Consider the following 23361-nt stretch of genomic DNA (forward strand, 5'->3'; position numbering starts at 1 on the left):
GTAATGGGGGATTTCAACTACCCGGATATTGACTGGGAAACAGAAACCTGTAGATCTCAGAAAGGTAAAAGGTTCTTGACAAATATTTAGGATAATTATCTCTCCCAACTAGTGCAGGAACCAACGAGAGGGAAGGCCGTGTTGGACTTAATATTGACTAATAGGCCTGATAGAATAACTGAGGTACAGATAGGGGGGCACCTAGGTAATAGCGACCATAATATTATCGACTTCAAAATGCCCTTCAGTAGGGTTATCAATAAGGGAACAACAAAAACATTAAACTTTAGGAGGGCGAAGTTTGATCAGCTGAAAGAAAGCCTTCAACTTATTGACTGGGACAAAGTTCTTAATCAAAGGAATACGAATAGTAAATGGGAAAACGTCAAAATAATTCTGAATACTCAGTGCGAGAGGTATATACCGTATGGGAATAAAAGGGCCAGAAATAAGAGGAAACCAATATGGTTGAACAAGAACGTAAAAGGGGCGTTAAATAGCAAAAAAGAGGCATTCAAGAGATTAAAACAGGAAACAGTAAGGAAGCACTAATGTGTTACAAGGAAAAAACGAGAACCTGTAAAAAACAAATAAAAATAGCGAAGGAGGAAACAGAGAGACGTATTGCTAGGGAAAGTAGATCAAATCCCAAACTGTTCTTTACGTATATAAATAGTAAAAGGATTAAATCGGATAATATTGGACCGATAAAAAGTGAGGAAGGCAAAATCATAGAGAAAGATGAGGATAAAGCTAATCTATTAAATAATTTTTTTTCGACAACTTTCACAAAGGAAATCGAACTAACAGGAGAAATGAGAAGTGACAAACTTAATCCTCCACTAAGTATGACAAATCTAACCCAAGCTGGGGTACAGAAACGCCTCAGTAACATTAAAATAAACAAATCACCAGGACCTGATGGCATACACCCACGGGTACTAAGGGAACTAAGTAATGTGATAGACAGACCATTATATCTTATATTTAAGGACTCTGTTGAGACTGGGTCTGTACCACTTGATTGGCGACAGGCGAATGTAGTGCCAATATTCAAAAAGGGAGCAAAAAGTGACGCCGGAAACTATCGGCCGGTGAGTCTGACGTCCGTTGTGGGCAAAATTTTTGAAAGCTTCATTAAAGAGGCAATTATGGAGCATCTTGATGCTAATAATCTTTTAATCCCGAACCAATATGGATTCATGAGGAATCGCTCCTGCCAAACAAACCTGATTGACTTCTACGAGGAGGTTAGCTCTCGAGTAGATCAGGGGGAACCAGTGGATGTCGTGTATCTCGACTTCTCAAAAGCGTTCGATAGCGTGCCACATAATAGGTTGGTATACAAAATGAGAATGATGGGGCTGGGGGAAAATGTCTGCAAGTGGGTAGCTAACTGGCTAAAGGATAGAAGGCAGAGGGTGGTTATAAATGGAATATACTCAGATTGGGTAAGCGTCACTAGTGGGGTACCACAGGGGTCTGTACAAGGCCCAATGTTATTTAATATCTTTATTAACGACATAGTCAACGGGATAAATAGTAAAATATCAATATTTGCAGATGACACAAAGTTATGTAAAACAATTAATACAAAAGAGGACAGTGCAGACCTACAGAGGGATTTGGATAAGCTGGGTAGGTGGAGCATTAAATGGCAAATGAGGTTTAACGAGGAGAAATGTAAGGTCATACATATGGGAAGGAAAAATGGAAGTCACCAGTACTCACTGAATGGGAAATCATTGGGGAATTCAGAGATGGAGAAGGACTTGGGCATCTTGATTGATAGCAAACTAAATTGGAGTGCCCAAAGTCAGGCCGCTGCTGTAAGGGCAAACAGGGTAATGGGATGTATCAGAAGAGGTATAGCTGCAAAGGATGAGAACATTGTTCTTCCACTGTACAAAGCACTGGTCAGACCACACTTGGAATACTGTGCTCAGTTATGGGCCCCAATATATAGAAAGGATATAAATGAGCTTGAAAAGGTACAAAGGAGGGCAACAAAATTAATAAAGGGAATGGAGGGACTGCAATACCCAGAGAGGTTGGCAAAACTAGGACTATTCAGCTTGGAAAAGAGAAGGTTGAGGGGGGACATAATAAATGTGTACAAATATGTTAGGGGACAGTATAGAGATCTTGCCCGAGATTTGTTCAAAAGGAGGGATATTACGGTAACAAGAGGGCACTCACTAAGACTGGAAGAGAAAAGGTTTCAGCACCAGCATAGGAAGGGGTTCTTTACGGTAAGAGCAGTGAGAATATGGAATTCACTGAGTGAGGAGACAGTAATGTCGGATTCACTACACCAGTTCAAGCGGGGACTGGATGCATTTCTAGATACCATGCAGATTTCAGCATATACTTAAAAATAAAATAAAATAGTAGGTTGATACAGGGATTTATTCTGACTGCTGGTTTCAGAGTCGGGAGGGAATTTTTCCTCAGGTGAAGATTGGCCAAATCATTTGGGGTTTTTGCCCTCCTCTGGATCAACTTTAGCAATTACAGAACTAACAAGTCGAACTTGATGGACGCAAGTCTTTATTCGGCTTTACAAACTATGTTACTATGTTACTATGTAAGGTTCAGGAGGAGCACAGCTCTGGAGTTCTTGTCAGCAGACACACCGAACACTGAATGAATACAAAGGCTCTGTATTTATGTTCTGGACCACACCCTGGGGGTGGAGATATGGTGGACAGCCTCCAACCCATTCTTAATATGGTCGATTAACCCCTGTCAGCATTTAGTATGCTGGAATATTTTTCCAGGTTCATAGCACAGAGGCTAACATCATGAGTGACCCATATTTCTACTCCAGTATTTTACCAGTGACCTTCTCAAAATGTCCAAAAATGATCCCTTTTTTGGGATGAGCAAAAGGTTTGCTGTTTAGAAAATGAAATTAAGAGAAAATGGCATCCAAAAATGATTCATTTTTAGGGAACAGTTTCATATTTATTTATCCTGTGCAGGATAGAGTTCCCAGCAGCAGTACAGTATAACTATATAATAAAATGGACAGGCAAGGAATGGGTGGCTGTCTGTCGGCAGGGGTAGTAATAGTTGCAGCAGCAACTGCACAGTATAGCAAATGATGGAGCAAGTAAGGAGATGTCCGGCTGTGTAGGGCCAGTACTGGCGCCCTCTATACTGTAGAACACAATGGACAGGCAGGAAATATTTTAAGGAGAACATTTTTTAAACAGTCATTATTAACCTCATTCTGATAGTATGCTAACGGTTCTAAGTGCGTGACGCTCATACTCGATGCTGAATAAATCGAGATGTTTTGAAAATTTGATTTCCATTTTTTCATCATTTGCATAATACTTTACATGTCTATTGAATCCTATGAATTTTATAATTCCACTTCTTTTCCTTCTTGGTGCTGCTATTTTAATGTTGTGGATTAGATAAAAAAAAACAAGAGCACAATAGGGTCTTATCCTAATATAACCAAAAACAAGTACGAGTAAGATACGCTCACCTTACAAGGTTGTGTGTGACCCAACCACTGAAAAACCAGATGCTGCAGCTTACATAGAAATATCAGAAATTAGAAAAGGAAGTCATCTGTGCTTGCTGGAAGAATGCCATCCACATTTGGATATAGTCTATGGTTTATTGTCAACGAGTTTCAGAGTCACACAGACTCCTTTGTCAGGAGAACCATCCATAAGCCTATATATGTTGAGGAGTAGATAGATAGATAGATAGATCTGGAGCGACTACTATGACGTCTGCTTCTTTTACCAGTGGGCAGCACTAATGATAGGTGAGATAACAGCACCAGAAATTTCACAAAGCTAGACATAAATAGTGAGAAGCTTCACATTGCTAGCTAGACATACATAAATATGGGATATATATACTGTATAAGTCCATAAAGAATAAACAAAGGCAGAACTCCAAAATTCCAAATGTAGAGCGAGGCCTTTATTGGCCTAATTACAGCTTGAAAAAAGTCCAAATCATATCGACTGTTGCACTGGGTCAGTTGAGTCCTCATCCTTTACAATTGGTATTTTAGAGTGCTGCCTTCCTATATTTCTTATGGACTTGTCAAATAAGGATTTATAACCTGGATCCTGAGACTTGCACCCACATATAGTAAAACACAGTGCTGCTCTGCCATTTCTATATTAATATATAGATATATAGAAAGACAGATAGAAATAAGATATGTACAGTATATACAGTGGGTACGGAAAGTATTCAGACCCCTTTAAATTGTTCACTCTTTGTTTCATTGCAGCCATTGGGTAAATTCTAAAAAGTTCATTTTTTTTTCTCATTAAAGTACACTCTGCACCCCATCTTGATATATATATAGTATATACAGTATATATAAATATGTGTATATACATACAGTACAGACCAAAAGTTTGGACAGACCTTCTCATTTAAAGATTTTTCTGTATTTTCATGACTATGAAAATTGTACATTCACACTGAAGGCATCAAAACTCTGAATTAACACATGTGGAATTATATACTTAACAAAAAAGTGTGAAACAACTGAAAATATGTCTTATATTCTAGGTTCTTCAAAGTAGCCATCTTTTGCTTTGATGACTTCTTTGCACACTCTTGGCATTCTCTTGATGAGCTTCAAGAGGTAGTCACCGGAAATGGTTTTCACTTCACAGGTGTGCCCTGTAAGATTTAATAAGTGGAATTTCTTGCCTTATAAATGGGGTTGGGACCATCAGTTGTGTTGTGCAGAAGTCAGGTGGATACACAGCTGATAGTCCTACTGAATGGACTGTTGGCTGCTTTTTTCTTGCCATAATGCAAATTCTAAGTAAAGAAAAACGAGTGGCCATCATTACTTTAAGAAATGAAGGTCAGTCAGTCCGAAAAATTGGGCAAACTTTGAATGTGTCCCCAAGTGCAGTTGAAAAACCATCAAGCGCTACAAAGAAACTGGCTCACATGAGGACCGCCCCAGGAAAGGAAGACCAAGAGTCACCTCTGCTTCTGAGGATAAGTTTATCTGAGTCACCAGCCTCAGAAATCGCAGGTTAACAGCCGCTCAGATTAGAGACCAGGTTAATGCCACACAGAGTTCTAGCAGCAGACACATCTCCACAACAACTGTTAAGAGGAGACTTTGTGCAGCAGGCCTTCATGGTAAAATAGCTGCTAGGAAACCACTGCTAAGGACAGGCAACAAGCAGAAGAGACTTGTTTGGGCTAAAGAACACAAGGAATGGACATTAGACCAGTGGAAATCTGTGCTTTGGTCTGATGAGTCCAAATTTGAGATCTTTGGTTCCAACCACCGTGTCTTTGTGTGACGCAGAAAAGGTGAATGGATGGACTCTACATGCCTGGTTCCCACCGTGAAGCATGGAGGAGGAGGTGTGATGGTGTGGGGGTGCTTTGCTGGTGACACTGTTGGGGATTTATTCAAAATTGAAGGCATACTGAACCAGCATGGCTACCACAGCATCTTGCAGCGGCATGCTATTCCATCCGGTTTGCGTTTAGTTGAACCATCATTTATTTTTCAACAGGACAATGACCCCAAACACACCTCCAGGCTGTGTAAGGGCTATTTGACCAAGAAGGGGAGTGATGGGGTGCTATGCCAGATGACCTGGCCTCCACAGTCACCAGACCTGAACCCAATCGAGATGGTTTGGGGTGAGCTGGACCGCAGAATGAAGGCAAAAGGGCCAACAAGTGCTAAGCATTTCTGGGAACTCCTTCAAGATTGTTGGAAGACCATTTCCGGTGACTACCTGTTGAAGCTCATCATATTTGCATCAACTAATTTGAGTAAATCTGAAGATTTTGTAATGAAAGTTATTTTATTAACCTCGCTTTCATGTTATGGGTTAAAAAAAAGTTTTATAAAACTCAGTCTTGTCAAAATTTTGGAAATTGTTCTTGTGTTCAATGAGATGTTGATGAAAATCTTACTTTTCAAAGGGGGTCTACTCATTTATGCTGATCACTATGCAGTATATATACGTATCTATATATTAGAGATGATCAAATCAATCCACAGAGAATCGACTTTGAGAGTTCACTCAAACGACCGAGTGTTATCTGATGTTATATCGGACAGCAGTCGGCCCAATGTTACACTATGGGGCAGTGCAGATATGCAATTATTTTCTCATGCCAATTCGGCATGAGAAAAGAATTGCAGCATGCTGTGAAGGGCTCCGGTACTCGGATGACGTGCACCCATACGAGTCTATGGGTGCGTGAAAAACATTGGATTGCCATAAGGCAAATAAGCCCTAACTAAAGGTTCTGTGATTATTAAAAAGGTAATCTTCATTATCTATTTATCACCTTATCAGTTTGTGCAGTTTAAAAACACAAGTTTGCGTTGGTCCTACCTTGAAGCAATTTTCAAATACTGAGTTAAAGCTTTTAGTTAATACTTCTATTAGCTGATCAATTGAGGAGACTCACAGCCAGAGAAGGAGATAGATATTATTGGTATGAAATATCTCCTAATGGACAAATGTCTCACAGGAATTTAGCACTGAGCTCTTTCTAGTAATGAATTTCTCCTTCAGCATCAATCTCATTCATACTGACTTTTGATCTTATATAACCAGTACATAAGGTTAGTAATATGAGTAATCTGATCAGGTAACAGCTGTCTTCCCCTATTTTGTGGCTCTCTCTGATTATAGTATCACAAAGCACAAATTTGTGTGGCCGCGGACCAACACTTCATTGATTAGTATGGACCAACTCTCAAACATTGCTAATAAAAATGATCAGCTGCTTCCCCAACTAGGTTCGCCATCACTGGCTTCATCAGGGGACTGAGGCTACAATGAAAAGTGGGCGGGACCCAGAGGTTTATAAAACATAGGTTAGTGATGTCATACAGGTCCTACAAAGGAATTGCTCTTTAAATCTATCAACATTGGCAGACACACATGTCAATCACAAAAACAGAACTCAATAGGTTCACAAGATTTATAGTACTCCAATATTAGACTCATATATGTCCCCAAATACAGCGGTCGGCCTCGATTTTGGGATGTAAAAACTAACAATCTTTTCTTGTTCCATTATTTTTTGGGGGGAAATTACCAGTGGTGTAATTCAACCTTCTGAAAAAAAAAACTTTTATAACACATTTTAATTTTCTGTCTGTGTACATAGTATTTTAGGGTTACATTTGATACATATTTTGGCAAGTTTGGGAATAACTTAACAAATTAAAAAGTATAAAAAAAATAAAAAAATGGGTTTAGCTTTAACAACTGTTTTATTAGTCGAATTTAATAACTGTATTACTTGCTATTTCCATAAATTCCTTTCTGTTTGTGTACCTGCCTAGCAACATAGTAATTTAGGGTTACATATGTTGCATTTTTTGGCAAGAAGGGACAACTAAAAAAAATAAAAATGTAAAAAAGGTTAAGATTTTACCACTATTTTAGTAGTCAAATTTACCAGCTGTACCCACCACAAAAATATGCCTGGCTGTTGCTGCAAATTAATTAGCATGAGTGTACCAATGTAGCAATCTGGGTAATACTAATGTTTTAAAAAACAAAAATTTGAAAACACATACACGCAAATTATTTTTTGCTATTTGACTATTCCAATTTGGAAACCACCCACAGCTATACTGTGGGGTGTTGTTGGATTTTGAGACTGTCTTCCTACATCCTGGCATCTGTTGTTGTTATGCGTTCCATTTTAGGCCAGGAGAATTAATTTGCTTTAACCCCTTTCTGACGTATGACCTAATAGTACGTCTTGGTGACCTGGGCCAATTGGACCAATGACGTACTATTAGGTCATATGGCAATCGCGCCGCACACAAGCGGTGCGGGGCTATCGCCGCCGGGTGTCAGCTGATTGTCACAGCTTACACCAGGTGCTATGTGCAGGGAGCAGTCCCGCACCGCTCCCGCACATTAACCCCCTCAATGCTGCCATCGAAATAGATCGCAGCATTGCGGTGGCAAGGGGAGGTGATCGGAATACTCACCTCATCTTCCGGCCTCCAGCGCTGTCTGCCGCGGCTTCCTGGATGTTGTCATGACGACCCGATGTCGTCATGACAACATCCGGGACACCAGACAGCAGGAAGATTCTTTGGTCATGCGCAGTGCATCTGTGGCGCCCCTTAGGGTTCGACTGCCACAGGGATGCTGCACCTCTCTAATGGGGTGTAGTATCCCTCCTTCAAGGTAAGAATGGTGCGATGATCAGGACCTCACCTCCACATCCAACACCACACTTCTCCCACCAGAGAGGGGCTAGTAGGCACCAGGTGCTGCCCCTACTGGGAATTGGGAGACTGGGGAACCAAAAGTTGGGGGAGCCATCTAGTGGGTGAGGGTGGAGGACTCACATTTAGTCTACACTAAATATTTCATATTTAATACACAGCCATCTTGGTTCATTGTCTTTTGATTGTGATCTACATCCCTGACCGTGGCTTCTGGGTGAACCTGCAGTGGATGGAGACACGGCCCTCATACCCTGGCCTTGAGTCGAGGGGCAGGTTCGAGTTAACATATGTCTCAACCCGGTTAAGGACCATGACCAAGAAGGCCTGGAGCTTAGGAGTGTAGCTCCACCGCAAAAGGATCCCAGGGGGATGCAGACAGAGCGGTATAAGCCACCTGTCCTCACTAAAATGGCCTAGTCAGAGGGATTCCGGCTGCATGAGGGGTACTGGCCCCCCGACACCTGACTTTGCTACTCCACGTCCTAGTCAGGAAAGCCCGGCAGGCCCTGAGGATCCCACCGGGTAACGGACGCAGCGGAGCCGCCACCCATACCCTGTTTCTGAGCGATGTCCAGAGGGAGCCCCGGCCTATCTACACACACACAGACAGGAAAGTACTCGGTCTGAAGTCTAGGAACACTCTGGTGCGGGGTCCTGATTAAGCACTGGAATTACCCGGAGGTTGTCGGACCCCCGTCCCTGGTGACCGCAGAACTCTGTGAGGAGCAGGGAGAAGCCTTGCAGCTGTACTCTCCAACGTGAGTAAAACCATGGAAGTCGACCCCTATGGCCTCCGGACTCTTTATTTCTGCACTGCACCGCACCACGAAGCACCAGACCTCCTACACTACAACTCCCTCTTTCCTTGTCTCTGCCCTGAGGCCTTGCTCCGCCTGTGGGGAGTAGTATCAACGACGGCTGCCACAGCATCCTGCCTCAGAGGACTGCTGCAGCGCTGGTGGTCTTCACCAGGTACCACAGGTGGCGTAGTCGATAGCAACCACTCAACCCTGATAGTCCGTACCACCCTTTTTAATGTGACGGCCCTGGGCACGGAGCGGGTCCAGGCCACGACTGCTCCCCCAACATCTGACCCGGCTCCGAGTACCCCATTTCCCAGGGCAGGGCTGCGAGCGTCACACATCTATCTTCTCCCTGTGCAGCACTGACAGCCTGTATAGCACAGGGATGGTGCTGCATTCCTGTACTATATAGCCGATCAGAATAAAAAAAGTGAAAGTCCCAGAGTGGGACACAGAATAAAAGTTCAAAAAGTGTTAAAAAATGAAAAAAAAAATTGTAAAAATATATAAAAAAAAAAAAAAATCCAACAAAAATAAAAATATAATGTACCCATCAATAAATATTATAGTGAAAAAAACCCCCAAAAAACGATAAAAGTACACATATTTGGTATCGCCGCGTCCAGAACGACTTGACCTATAAAACTGTCCCACTAGTTAACCCCTTTAGTGAACACGGTAAAAATAAAAAATAAAAAACGAAGCAAAAAACAATGCTTTATCATCATACCGCCAAACAAAAAATTAAATAACACGCGATCAAAAAGACAAATATAAATAAAAATTGTACCGCTGAAAACGTCATCTTGTCCTGCAAAAAACAAGCCACGATGAAGCTCCATCATCTGAAAAATAAAAAAGTTATAGCTCTCAGAATAAAGCGATGCAAAAAAATATTTTTTTCTATAAAATAGCTTTTATTGTGTAAAAGCGCCAAAACATAGAAAAACAATATAAATGTGGTACCGCTGTAAACGTACTGACCCGAAGAATAAAGCTGCCTTATCAATTTTACCACACGGGGAACAACATAAAAAAAACACATAAAAAATTTCTGGAATTGCTGTTTTTTGTTTATTCAGCCTCCCAAAAATCGGAATAGAAAGCGATCAAAAAATGTCACGTGCCTGAAAATGGCACCAATAAAAACGTCAAGTCATCCCGCAAAAAACAAGCCACACATGACTCTGTCGGCCAAAATATGGAAAAATTATAGCTTTCAAAATATGGCGATGCAAAAACTAGATTTTACAAAATATGTGCCTTTTAGTGTGTGACAGCTGTCAATCATAAAAACCTGATATGATTCTAGTATCATAATCGGACCGACCCGAAGAATGAAGTCGTCTAATCACTTATACCACACGAGGAACGGCGTAAAAAATAAACTCTAGGGTTAGGGTTATGTTAGGGTTAGGGTTGTGTTAGGGTTGGGGTTAGGGTTGTGATAGGGTTGGGATTTTTTTCAAAAGTAAAAAAAAAAAGATGACGATATGGCGACTAGTGTTGAGCGCAAGTGCTTGCTACTTGAGTTTGCATCGGGTGCTCAGGAATGCACTGAGTATCGCGGGTGCTCAAGTGACATGCTCGAGTCTCTGCCCCATATGCTTCGTGGCAAAAAAAAACCTTGCGGGGATTACCTGTCATGCATGAGCGATTCCCCCCATGGTTTTTTTGGGGTGTCTAATAAACATGAAACATGCTAGCGGGAACTCGAGCATGTCAGTCGAGCACCCGTGATACTTGGTGCATACCCGTGTACCTGACGCAAACTCAAGTAGTGAGCACTTGCGCTCAAGACTAATGACAACTTATTCAATATGATGACCTAATGTTATCAAATTCTGTGTTGTACCTCTGGATACAAAATGTTCATTATACCCCTTGATAAAATCCTTGAGGTGTGTAGTTTCCAAAATGAGGTCACTTGTGGGGGGGTTTCCACTGTTTAGGCACATCAGGGGCTCTCCAAACGCGACATGGCGTCCGCTCTCAATTCCAGCCAATTTTGCGTTCAAAAAGTCTCACAATGCTCCTTCCCTTCTGAACTCTGCCATGCGCCCAAACACTGAATTTTCCCCACACATGGGGTATTGGCGTACTCAGGAGAAATTGCACAACAGTTTTTGGGGTCCATTTTCTCCTCTTACCCTTGTGAAAATAAAAAAATTGGGGCTAAAACATTATTTTTGAGGAAAAAGTTTGATTTTTTTATTTTCACGGCTCCATGTTATATACTTCTGCAAAGCACTTGGGGGTTCAGGGTGCTCACCACATATCTAGATAAGTTCCCTGAGGGGTCTAGTTTCCAAAATTGTGTCAATTGTGGGGTTTTTCCACTGTTTAGGCACATCAGGGGCACATCCTCTAAGTATTCAAGTAAATTTTACATTCAAAAAGTCAAATGGCGCTCCTTCCCTTCCGAACCCTGCCGAGCGCCCAAACAGTGGTTTTCCCCCACATATGGGGTATCTGCTTACTCAGGAGAAATTGCACAACAAACTGCATGGTGCAATTTCTTCTGATACCTTTATGAAAATGCAAAATTGGGAGCTGAAAAACAATGGCTTCCCCCCAGATATGGGGTATCAGTGTGCTCAGGAGGAATTGCACAACAAACTGCATGGTGCAATTTCTCCGGTTACCCTCATGAAAATGCAAAATTGGAGGCTGAAAAACATTTTTGTTGTAAAAATGTGAAAATTTTATTTTTACGGCTCCATGTTCTAAACTTCTGTGAAGCACCTGGGGGTTCAAGGTGCTCTCCACACATCTAGATAAGTTCCCTTAGCGGTCTAGTTTCCAAAATGGTGTCACTTGTGGTCGGTTTCCACTGTTTAGGCACATCAGGGGCTCTCCAAACGCAACCTGGCGTCCACTAATTATTCAACCAAATTTTACAATCAAAAAGTCAAATGGCGCACCTTCCCTTCCGAACCCTGCCGTGTGCCCAAACAGTGGTTTCCTCCATATATGGGGTATCTGCTTACTCAGGAAAAATTGAACAACAAACTGCATGGTAAAATTTCTCCTGTTACCCTTATGAAAATGCAAAATTGGGGGCTGAAAAACATTTTTGTGGGAAAAATGTGAAAATTGTATTTTTACGGCTCAATGTTCTAAACTTCTGTGAAGCACCTGGGGGTTCAAGGTGCTCACCACACATCTAGATAAGTTCCCTGAGGGATCTAGTTTCCAAAATGGTGTCACTTGTGGGGGGTTTCCACTGTTTAGGCACATCAGAGGCTCTCTAAACGCAACATGGCGTCCGCTAATTATTCAAGCAAATTTTACATTCAAATAGTCAAATGGCGCTCCTTCTCTTCCGAGCTCTGCCGTGCGCCCAAACAGTGTTTTTTTCCCACGTATGGGGTATCTGCGTGCTCAGGGGAAATTGCACAACAAATTTTGGGGTCCATTTTTTTCTGTTACCCCTGCAAAAAAAAAAAAATTGGGTCTAAAGTAACATTTTTGTAAAAAAAGTTAAATGTTAATTTTTTTATTCCACATTCCAAAAATTCCTGTGAAGCACCTGAAGGGTTAATAAACTTCTTGAATGTGGTTTTGAGCACCTTGAGGGGTACAGTTTTTAGAATGGTGTCACTTTTGGGTATTTTCTGTCATAAAGACCCCTCAAAGTGACTTCAAATTTTTTTCACAAATAAACACAAATGATATAGAAGAAATTTTACCCCTATCATGATTTACAATATGTCACGAAAAAACAATCTCAGAATCAGGGAGATCCATTGAAGCGTTCCAGAGTAATTACCTCATAAAGTGACAGTGGTCAGAATTGTAAAAATTGGCCTGGTCATTAAAGTGCAAACCACCCTCGGGGGTAAAGGGGTTAACAGTGCAGGCCTGTTTTGGCACGCTTGATTAAATTGTCAAATTGGAGACAATATTACAGGCAGCTTGAAAGCCTAGGGGACAAAAGGTATACAGCAGACAAGTAGCTGCTGTGCACCAAGTGGCACCTCACACTCTGGCTCACTCTCCAGGAACTGCAGCAGGACTTTCTCATGAACAACAATGCCCTTAACATTCTAGCTGCCTTATAGTCAGGCAAAGTAATTCATGCTCCTTACATGGCCCATGTCCTGAATTTAATAATGTAACATTTCTTTAACAAATAAATCTGCTTTAAGAAGGTGGTGGCTATGGCCAGGAAAGTTCAGCTCGTTTCAACTAATCTTATGACACAAAGTAGTCCCTCTTGGCTTTTCAAAAACATAATGGTCTGTCAGAGTGCTGACTGATTTGCAAATTTGCAACATCGCATACCCCTGGAATGAAATGCTGTATATACACTGCTCAAAAAAATAAAGGGAACACTTAAACAACAGAATATAACTCCAAGTGGATCAAACTTCTGTGAAATCAAACTGTCCACTTAGGAAGCAACACTGATTGACAATCAATTTCACATGCTGTTGTGCAAATGGAATAGACAATAGATGGAAATTATTGGCAATTATCAAGACACCCTCAATAAAGGAGTGGTTCTGCAGGTGGGGATCACAGACCACATCTCAGTACCAATGCTTTCTGGCTGATGTTTTGGTCACTTTTGAATGTTGGTTGTGCTTTCACACTCGTGGTAGCATGAGACGGACTCTACAACCCACAGAAGTTGCTCAGGTAGTGCAGCAGCTCATCCAGGATGGCACATCAATGCAAGCTGTGGCAAGAAGGTTTGCTGTGTCTGTCAGCGTAGTGTCCAGAGGCTGGAGGCGCTACCAGGAGACAGGCCAGTACACCAGGAGACGTGGAGGAGGCCGTAGGAGGGCAACAACCCAACAGCAGGACCGCTACCTCGGCCTTTGTGCAAGGAGGAACAGGAGGAGCACTGCTAGAACCCTGTAAAATGACCTCCAGCAGGCCACAAATGTGCATGTGTCCGCACAAACGGTTAGAAACTGACTCCATGAGGGTGGTATGAGGGTCCGACATCCACAGATGGAGGTTGTGCTCACAGCCCAACACCGTGCAGGACACTTGGCATTTGCCACAGAACACCAGGATTGGTAAAGTCGCCACTGGCGCCCTGTGCTCTTCACAGATGAAAGCAGGTTCACACTGAGCACATGTGACAGAGTCTGGAGATGCTGTGGAGAGCCATCTGCTGCCTGCAACATCCTTCAGAATGACCGGTTTGGCAGTGGCATTTCTTTGGAGGGCCGCACAGCCCTCCATGTGCTTGCCAGAGGTAGCCTGACTGCCATTAGGTACCGAGATGAGATCCTCAGACCCCTTGTGAGACCATATGCTGGTGCGGTTGGCCCTGGGTTCCTCATAATGTAGAACAATGCCAGACCTCATGTGGCTGGAGTGTGTCAGTAGTTCCTGCAAGATGAAGGCATTGAAGCTATGGACTGGCTCGCCCGTTCCCCAGACCTGAATCCGATTGAGCACATCTGGGACATGTCTCGCTCCATCCACCAATTTCACGTTGCACTACAGACTATCCAGGAGTTGGGGGATGCTTTAGTCCAGGTCTCGAAGGAGATCCCACAGGAGACCATCCACAACCTCATCAGGTGCATGCCCAGGCATTGTAGGGAGATCATACAGGCACGTGGAGGCCTCACACAATACTGAGCCTCATTTTGACTTGTTTTAAGGACATTACATCAAAGTTGGATCAGCCTGTGGTGTGTTTTACCACTTTAATTTTGGGGGTGACTCCAAATCCAGGCCTCCATTGGTTAATAAATTTGATTTCCATTGATGATTTTTGTGTGATTTTGTTGTCAGCACATTCAACTTTGTACAGAACAAAGAATTCAATGAGAATATTTCATTCATTCAGATCTAGGATGTATTATTTGAGTGTTCCCTTTATTTTTTGAGCAGTGTATATGTTACAGCATCTATATGAGCAACATACTGTAAAGCGGTGACAGACTATAATACCCAGCAGCCTACTGGAGCATGGGTAACTTTGAGATTCACCATTGACAGCTGAGAGAGAAACATGTTGCCTACTTAAATGTTTCTTAGTAGGAACAAGCGTGGAATCAGCGATGCCATCCCCTTCATATTTATCCTGGAAAAAACACTCATCAGTTTGCAATAGCCCATGGAGGAAGAACAGCAACTTGCACATACTCATCTCTGGACTGTGTCTGTTGAGGAATCTCAAGGTCCATGTTACATGCACCAGGATTTGGACGAAGAGAAAGTTGAGCAGAAGCATGTGGATGTTGAGGGGGACATCGAGTTGATGCAAGTAAGAAACAATGCTGATAAAGTGAAAAAGATGATGACAATGATGGCCATGACAACCAACAATCACAGCAGGATGATGAAAATGAAGGGGCCCTAGGTTATGCTGGCCAGCATGGTAAGCTGTATGCTAGAATGCTTGGGGGATGACGTGTATTGCTACTATTAAGCAAAGGGGTGATTATTGAATAGCCATTGTTTTAGATCATCAAGGAATATTTTTCATCTTCCAAAAGGAAGTCAAAATTGGCTTATTACCAGAATAAACTGTGTTACTTGCTCTGCAAACCTTTTGCAAAGCAGACGCATGTTGATCACACAACTGAACAGCAAACCCCTCTACGATCCTCACAGATTCAACATTCCCCTACTGTGAAGTTGACGCGCCCCCTGGGCCCAGCGTACACGTGTAGTGGGTTACCCGGAACCAGGTCTCTGGGGGGGTTGTAGTCTCCGTGGCGGCGACCCGGTCCCGTGGCTCTGGGTGGTCAAACCAGTGGCAGTCTATTTGTAAGGTTTTAAGTTAATTGTCCGACTACGCCACCCGTGGATTGCGGACAGTGCGAACCGCCGCTGCAAGGCAGACCGCTGGGGCTGATGGTGTATGCAGCTGAGGTAGTGTAACTCCCCACGGGAAGAGTGCAGCCCCAGGGCAGTGTAATAGATGGTGGGGGTGATGGTGCGGGCGTCCCAGCACTAATAGTGCTGGTGCGGCGATGAAGCACAGAGACGTGGGATTGCAGTTCAAATGCTTTACTCACAGTTCTTTATATTCCAAATCACTTCGGTACCGGTAGTGACTGCCCAAGCCGCGCTGCGTCCACCAGGCAAGGGGCTCGGTCAACCCCCAGGTAATTCCAGAGTGTGGCACAGGACTCCCTTCTATTCCCTTCTCTGGCCGTGCCCCACCAGTGACACTATGTCTGTCCAGCTCCCGCGGGCCTTCTCTTGGGAGGGCTTCGTGCTCACCTCCCTGACCCTATGTGGTATGCCTTTCTAGTAGGTGTAGTGAGGGGTCGCACCAAGATGTGATCACGACTGCCGGTCCTTGGCTGAGGATTAGTCGCCTCCACCAACTTGGAATCCGGTACCCTGTTCTGCCAACCCGTCACCCGCTGTAGTGCCGGCGTCCCTGCCCTCTGCTAGGCAGGGACGCTGTTCCCCTCACCGCTCTGCTCCGTGCCCGGCGTCCCTCTCCCGCTCTGCTGGCAGCGCGCGCTCCTTCCCGGCCACTGTGCTTAGGGCGCGCGCTCTCCCTCCCTCTTAAAGGGGCCGCGCGCGCCGTCCTAAGGAGTCCCCGGCCAATGGCCGGAGGACTTTACCATATATAAGGCACCTCCTCCAAAATGGAGGTGCCCGAGCAATGTTGTTGCACTGTTCTACTCTGCTTCAGCCCTCAGGTCCCGTTGCCAGTTACCTGCCAGTTACCTGCCTGATTCCTGCCAGAGTCCTGCCAGTTTGCTGTCTGTTTCCTGCCTGTTATTCCTGCTACCTGCTTGCCAGCCTGAGGTCCGACGGTCTGCCTTACAACTCCGGTCAGTCTGTCTAAGGACCAACTTGCCCGCTCACCTGGGAGCGCACATCAGCTACCTGCCTGCCTGCCAGAGGTCCGACGGTCTGCCTTACAACTCCAGTCAGTCTGTCTAAGGACCAATTTGCCCGCTCACCTGGGAGCGCTTCTCCGCTACCTGCCTGCTTGCCTGCCCGGAGGCTCCGCCGTCACGTGCTGTGACCACCAGCCATTCCAGAGACTCTTGCCCGCTCACCTGGGAGCGCTTCTCCGCTACCTGCCTGCTTGCCTGCCCGGAGGCTCCGCCGTCACGTGCTGTGACCACCAGCTATTCCAGAGACTCTTGCCCACTCACCTGGGAGCGCTTCTCCGCTACCTGCCTGCTTGCCTACCTGGAGGTTCAGCCATCACAGGTCGTACCTACCCTTTACCTAGAGTCTGCCCCGGTCACTTGCCGTGACCTCCAGCCCGTTCACCCAGAGACTGTCCCGGTCACTTGCCGTGATCCCCAGCCCGTTCTTCCAGAGACTGTCCCGGTCACCTGCTGTGACTGCCTGCCTGGTCGCCACCCGCTCCCTTACAAGGACCGCCCCCTTGTATAGTAGCTCAGAGGTTCCGCCTCCCAGACCCGTTACAGTTTGCTCGGGCCATGGAACCCGGTGGCACCCAAGCTCCCTCGCTCTCGGACCTGTGTCATGAACTGTCCCGTCAAAGGTCCCAACAGGAGTCCATCCTGGGTCACCTGCGGAATGTCAATACTCGCCTGGACACTCTGACTGCTCCACCAACAACCTCCGCCAGTGCCATGTCTCGCAATCCGGCAGCTCCGCTGTCCACTAACGCCATGATATCCTACCCCGGACCTTGGCTTTCTGCACCTCCTCGCTTCGGAGGCGACTCAGCCCAGGCTCGGGGCTTCATAAATCAGTGCACCCTGCACTTTGAACTATTGTCCCACCAGTTTAACTCCGACCGAGCCAAAATTGCATTCATCATGTCCCATCTCACCGGGGAGGCCCTGGCCTGGCTAAATCCTCTATGGGAGAGAGGAGACCCCCTGGTGTCCAACTTGCCTGCTTTTCTCACGGGAAAGTCTTCGACGAACCCGGACGGAAGACCTCATCCGCATCATCGTTGCTACGCCTCCGTCAGGAAAGTCTCACCGTGGGCCAATATGCCATACGGTTCCGTACCCTTGCCTCGGAGCTGGTCTGGGATAACGACGCTCTGGTTTCCGTCTTCTGGGAGGGTCTGTCCGGCCGTATTAAAGATGAACTTGCCGGTCGGGACATTCCTACCACTCTCGATGACTTAATAACTCTTGCCACCCGGATTGACCTACGGTTCCAGGAGCGTGCCAGAGAGGTCACCCGTGAGAGGAGGCTACCACGTCTAGCTCCTACTTTTCAGAAACCCGTCACTCCTTCTGTCTCTAACCAGGTACACCCTCCTGAGCCTATGCAGGTCGACCAGACCAAGATGGTCAAGACCCGTCAGGACTTACGCCGTGCCGAGGGGACCTGCTTCTACTGTGGCAGTAAGGAACACCGGATCCGTGCCTGCCCGGAGAGGTCGGGAAACGCCTGTGTCTAGGTTCGCTCAGAGAGGTCCACCTAGACAAGAATAAATCCTCTCCATCCCTGCTGTTGTCAGTTTCAATCGTCTACGGGGAGAACCGTTATTTCGAACTAGCCCAACTGGACTCTGGAGCAGCCGGGAATCTTATTTCACAGTCCCTGGTAGAGAAATACCGCATCCCCACCAAACCTCTGGCTGTACCCTTGTCTGTTGCTGCCATGGATGGGGGGCTCTTACCACGCCCCATCCAACTCATCACCGAATCCATTACTCTGCAGGTGGGAATGCTGCATTCTGAAAGTATCTCCTTCCATGTTCTGCCTGGACTCTCTCACGCCCTCTTGCTAGGCCTACCTTGGCTCCAGAGACATGCACCCGTTCTTGACTGGCAGACCGGAGAAGTCCTTCGCTGGGGACAGGGCTGCCATAAGACCTGTCTGGTTCCCGTTCATCCCGTCCGTCCTTCTCCTACCCCAGCTAATCTACCTGGACTTCCGATTCCTTATTGGTCTTATGCTGATGTCTTTAATAAAAAGGAGGCAGAGACACTACCCCCTCATAGACCATACGACTGCCCTATCGACCTGTTACCTGGTACTTCTCCTCCCCGTGGGCGTATTTATCCATTATCCGCTGCTGAGACCCGGTCGATGTCCGAATATATTGAGGAGAATCTGGCCAGGGGATTCATCCGGAAATCTACCTCCCCGGCGGGAGCAGGCTTCTTTTTCGTCAAAAAGAAGGACGGCTCTCTCCGTCCCTGCATAGACTATAGAGGCCTTAACCAGATCACGGTGAAGAATAAGTAACCCCTTCCGCTCATTCCGGAGTTATTTGATCGTCTGAGGGGGGCTAGAATCTTCACCAAACTGGACCTCCGTGGGGCGTACAACCTGGTTCGTATCCGTCAGGGGGATGAATGGAAGACGGCATTCAACACCCGGGACGGCCACTATGAATATCTGGTAATGCCCTTTGGCCTCTGTAACGCTCCTGCCGTCTTTCAAGAGTTGGTCAATGACATCTTCCGGGACCTTCTCTACTCCTGCGTAGTGGTGTACCTGGACGACATCTTGGTCTTCTCTCCGGATCTCCAGACTCACTGGAGGGATGTTCGTCAGGTCCTGCTCAGGCTCAGGCAGAACCATCTCTACGCTAAATATGAGAAGTGCCTCTTTGAGCAGACCTCGCTTCCGTTTCTGGGCTACATTATCTCTCAGACCGGCCTACAAATGGATCCTGAGAAACTGTCTGCCATCGAGAAATGGCCCCGACCAGAGGGGTTGAAGGATATTCAACGGTTCCTGGGCTTCGCCAACTATTACTGCCTCTTCATCCCGCACTTCTCCTCCCGGACTGCCCCAATTTCCGCGCTCACCCGTAAGGGTACTAATCCCAAAGAGTGGCCGCCCGAAGCAGAGGAGGCCTTTCTTTCCCTAAAACAGGCCTTCTCTTCCGCCCCGGTGCTGCATCGCCCGGACGGCAACAAGCAGTTCTTCCTGGAAGTTGACGCCTCCTCCTCTGGAGCCGGAGCGGTACTTACTCAAAAATCATCTTCCGGGAGAATGGTAACTTGTGGCTTCTTCTCCAAACTCTTCTCCTCTTCTGAGCGCAACTATTCCATAGGAGACCGAGAGTTATTGGCCATCAAGCTGGCGTTGGAGGAGTGGCGTTACCTACTCGAGGGGGCTCTTCATCCGGTAATAATTTACACTGACCACAAGAACTTGGCTTACCTCCAGCATGCCCAGAGACTTAACCCGCGCCAAGCCCGGTGGTTCTTGTTTTTTGCTCGCTTTGATTTTGTTCTTCATTTTCGCCCGGCTGACAAAAACGTCAAAGCAGACGCCTTGTCCCGATCCTTTCTGGTGTCCGATCTCGAGGAAGAACCTAAACATATCATCGATCCCGCCAGAGTAATGCAGGTGGCTCCCGTGAGTCTAAATCGTCTCCCTCCCGGTAAGACGTTTGTTTCAGTACCTGATCGGGAGAAGATCCTACACTGGGGCCATTCGTCTAAACTAGCTGGCCACGCCGGTCAGAAAAAGACCCTCCAGCTTATTGCCCGGCACTATTGGTGGCCTACCCTGCACAAGGACATAATAGACTTTGTTTCTGCCTGTGTGTCCTGCGCCCGCAACAAAGTCCCGAGACATCTGCCAGCCGGACGCCTCCTTCCGCTTCCTGTACCTGCTGCCCCCTGGCAGCATATAGCAATGGACTTTATAACTGATCTCCCCGTCTCTGCCGGTTGTACGGTCATTTGGGTGGTCGCTGACCGCTTTTCCAAGATGGCTCACTTTATTCCCCTGCCAGGCCTTCCGTTTGCACCCGAGCTGGCTAAAGACTTTATCCGCCACATCTTCCGTCTTCATGGCCTGCCCCTCCACATCGTGTCGGATCGTGGGGTACAGTTCACCTCACGTTTCTGGAGAGCCACTTGTAAACTACTAGACGTCACCCTGGACTTCTCTTCCGCTTACCACCCACAGTCCAATGGTCAAGTGGAGCGGATCAATCAGAACCTGACCAGTTACCTCCGGCACTTCGTTAATGCCCACCATTCTGACTGGGTGGATCTCCTACCATGGGCCGAGTTCTCTTATAATAATCACGAGAGCGAATCCTCCTCCAAATCCCCGTTTTTTGTAGTCTTTGGTCAGCATCCTCGGATTCCTTTTCCTGTCTCCACCTCTGTGGACAACCCGGCTGCGGAATCTCTCATTAGCAAATTTTCCTCCATATGGGAGAGTACCCGGTCCGCACTCCTTCTGTCATCCGAGCGTATGAAAAGACACGCTGACAAAAAATGCCTGGATCCTCCACAATTTCGTCCAGGAGATAAAGTCTGGCTCTCATCTAAATATGTTCGACTCAAGATACCTTCTTACAAGTTAGGGCCTCGGTTCATCGGTCCTCTGGAGGTCATCAGTCAGATCAACCCGGTGGCCTATAAATTGAAACTCCCGGCCAACTTACGGATCCCTAACTCCTTCCATGTATCTCTCCTCAAACCCGTGGTGCTTAACTCTTTTTCCAAGTCTACAGGTATGCCTTCTGCTCCGGTTTCTGCTGAGGACGAGTTTGAGGTAGAGAACATTCTTGCCACCAAAAGGGTAAGAGGAAAGACCTTTTTTCTGGTAGATTGGAAGGGGTTTGGTCCTGAGGAGAGAACGTGGGAGCCCCGGGAGAACATCCATGCCCCTCTCATCCTAGCTAAATTTCTATCTGGCCTAAAAAAGGGGGGGCCTAAAGGGGGGGGTACTGTAGTGCCGGCGTCCCTGCCCTCTGCTAGGCAGGGACGCTGTTCCCCTCACCGCTCTGCTCCGTGCCCGGCGTCCCTCTCCCGCTCTGCTGGCAGCGCGCGCTCCTTCCCGGCCACTGTGCTTAGGGAGCGCGCGCGCGCTCTCCCTCCCTCTTAAAGGGGCCGCGCGCGCCGTCCTAAGGAGTCCCCGGCCAATGGCCGGAGGACTTTACCATATATAAGGCACCTCCTCCAAAATGGAGGTGCCCGAGCAATGTTGTTGCACTGTTCTACTCTGCTTCAGCCCTCAGGTCCCGTTGCCAGTTACCTGCCAGTTACCTGCCTGATTCCTGCCAGAGTCCTGCCAGTTTGCTGTCTGTTTCCTGCCTGTTATTCCTGCTACCTGCTTGCCAGCCTGAGGTCCGACGGTCTGCCTTACAACTCCGGTCAGTCTGTCTAAGGACCAACTTGCCCGCTCACCTGGGAGCGCACATCAGCTACCTGCCTGCCTGCCAGAGGTCCGACGGTCTGCCTTACAACTCCAGTCAGTCTGTCTAAGGACCAACTTGCCCGCTCACCTGGGAGCGCTTCTCCGCTACCTGCCTGCTTGCCTGCCCGGAGGCTCCGCCGTCACGTGCTGTGACCACCAGCCATTCCAGAGACTCTTGCCCGCTCACCTGGGAGCGCTTCTCCGCTACCTGCCTGCTTGCCTGCCCGGAGGCTCCGCCGTCACGTGCTGTGACCACCAGCTATTACAGAGACTCTTGCCCGCTCACCTGGGAGCGCTTCTCCGCTACCTGCCTGCTTGCCTACCTGGAGGTTCAGCCATCACAGGTCGTACCTACCCTATACCTAGAGTCTGCCCCGGTCACTTGCCGTGACCTCCAGCCCGTTCACCCAGAGACTGTCCCGGTCACTTGCCGTGATCCCCAGCCCGTTCTTCCAGAGACTGTCCCGGTCACCTGCTGTGACTGCCTGCCTGGTCGCCACCCGCTCCCTTACAAGGACCGCCCCCTTGTATAGTAGCTCAGAGGTTCCGCCTCCCAGACCCGTTACACCCGCAATCTCCTGGGCCTTTGGGGTTCCTTCTGCCCTCGTGTCTCTGGGCCTCGCTTAGTGTTCTGTTTCTTTCTTCCTTTCCTTTCTGTTCCTGTTCCTTGCTGTTTCTGTTCCTCTCTGCGGTTTCTGGCTTTCGCTCCAGGCCTGCCTCATGAAGCTGGGCCCAGACTGAGCCACAGCTCCCTGTCAGCCCTCTCCGGCTGAGCTCCTCTCCCCTCCTCCTTCTGACTGAACTTCTCTGAACTGACTCTCTGTCCTAAGATGGTGCCCACCTTATATACCTCCCTCTAGAACATGAGCCCAGGTGACTTGCAACCAATGGGCTCCTACCTATGCCCAGAGACCATCCCCTCCTGCTCCTACATCACTGGGTTTTCCTCCCCCCTCCCCACTCCAGCCAGGGACAGATGCTGTCGTGCCTGCACTTCTGTCTAGTGGGAGCACCGTTGCGCTGTCCCTTGGAAATGGGGTGTGTGTGATGCATGCAGCCTACCGAGCCCTGGTCCACACTCCATCCTTACCCGGGAGTGGAATATCACACCTCTGGTTTGAGGTGCAATACCCCTGTAGCGGCTGAGCCCTCGGGGCGCCACACTATCATTAGACCTACACTGAGTAGTTGAGGCAGCAGCAAAAGCTACAGTATCTTTGACATGATGGATGACATATTTTATCTGTTAGTGCAACAACCAGACATACT

At 46.9% G+C, this 23361-nt stretch overlaps 1 protein-coding gene across 4 annotated transcripts in view; it reads right to left on the reverse strand.

The window, feature by feature from the left end:
* The window catches only part of LOC141273145 (uncharacterized), a 127396-nt gene that overhangs the window by 66852 nt on the left and 37183 nt on the right, over positions 1 to 23361 (reverse strand). Inside the window, exon 3 of one of the 4 annotated variants that reach the window (XM_073684586.1) lies at positions 9830 to 9884. The exons of the other annotated variants lie outside the window; for them this stretch is intronic. The gene's annotated coding sequence lies outside the window, so the exon portion shown is untranslated. The remainder of the gene's footprint in view (positions 1 to 9829; positions 9885 to 23361) is intronic. 4 annotated transcript variants of the gene reach the window in all.

Source organism: Phyllobates terribilis, unplaced genomic scaffold (assembly GCF_046119375.1).
Source record: "Phyllobates terribilis strain yellow unplaced genomic scaffold, ASM4611937v1 Scaffold_5__5_contigs__length_657084704, whole genome shotgun sequence".
Classification (NCBI taxonomy): domain Eukaryota; kingdom Metazoa; phylum Chordata; class Amphibia; order Anura; family Dendrobatidae; genus Phyllobates; species Phyllobates terribilis.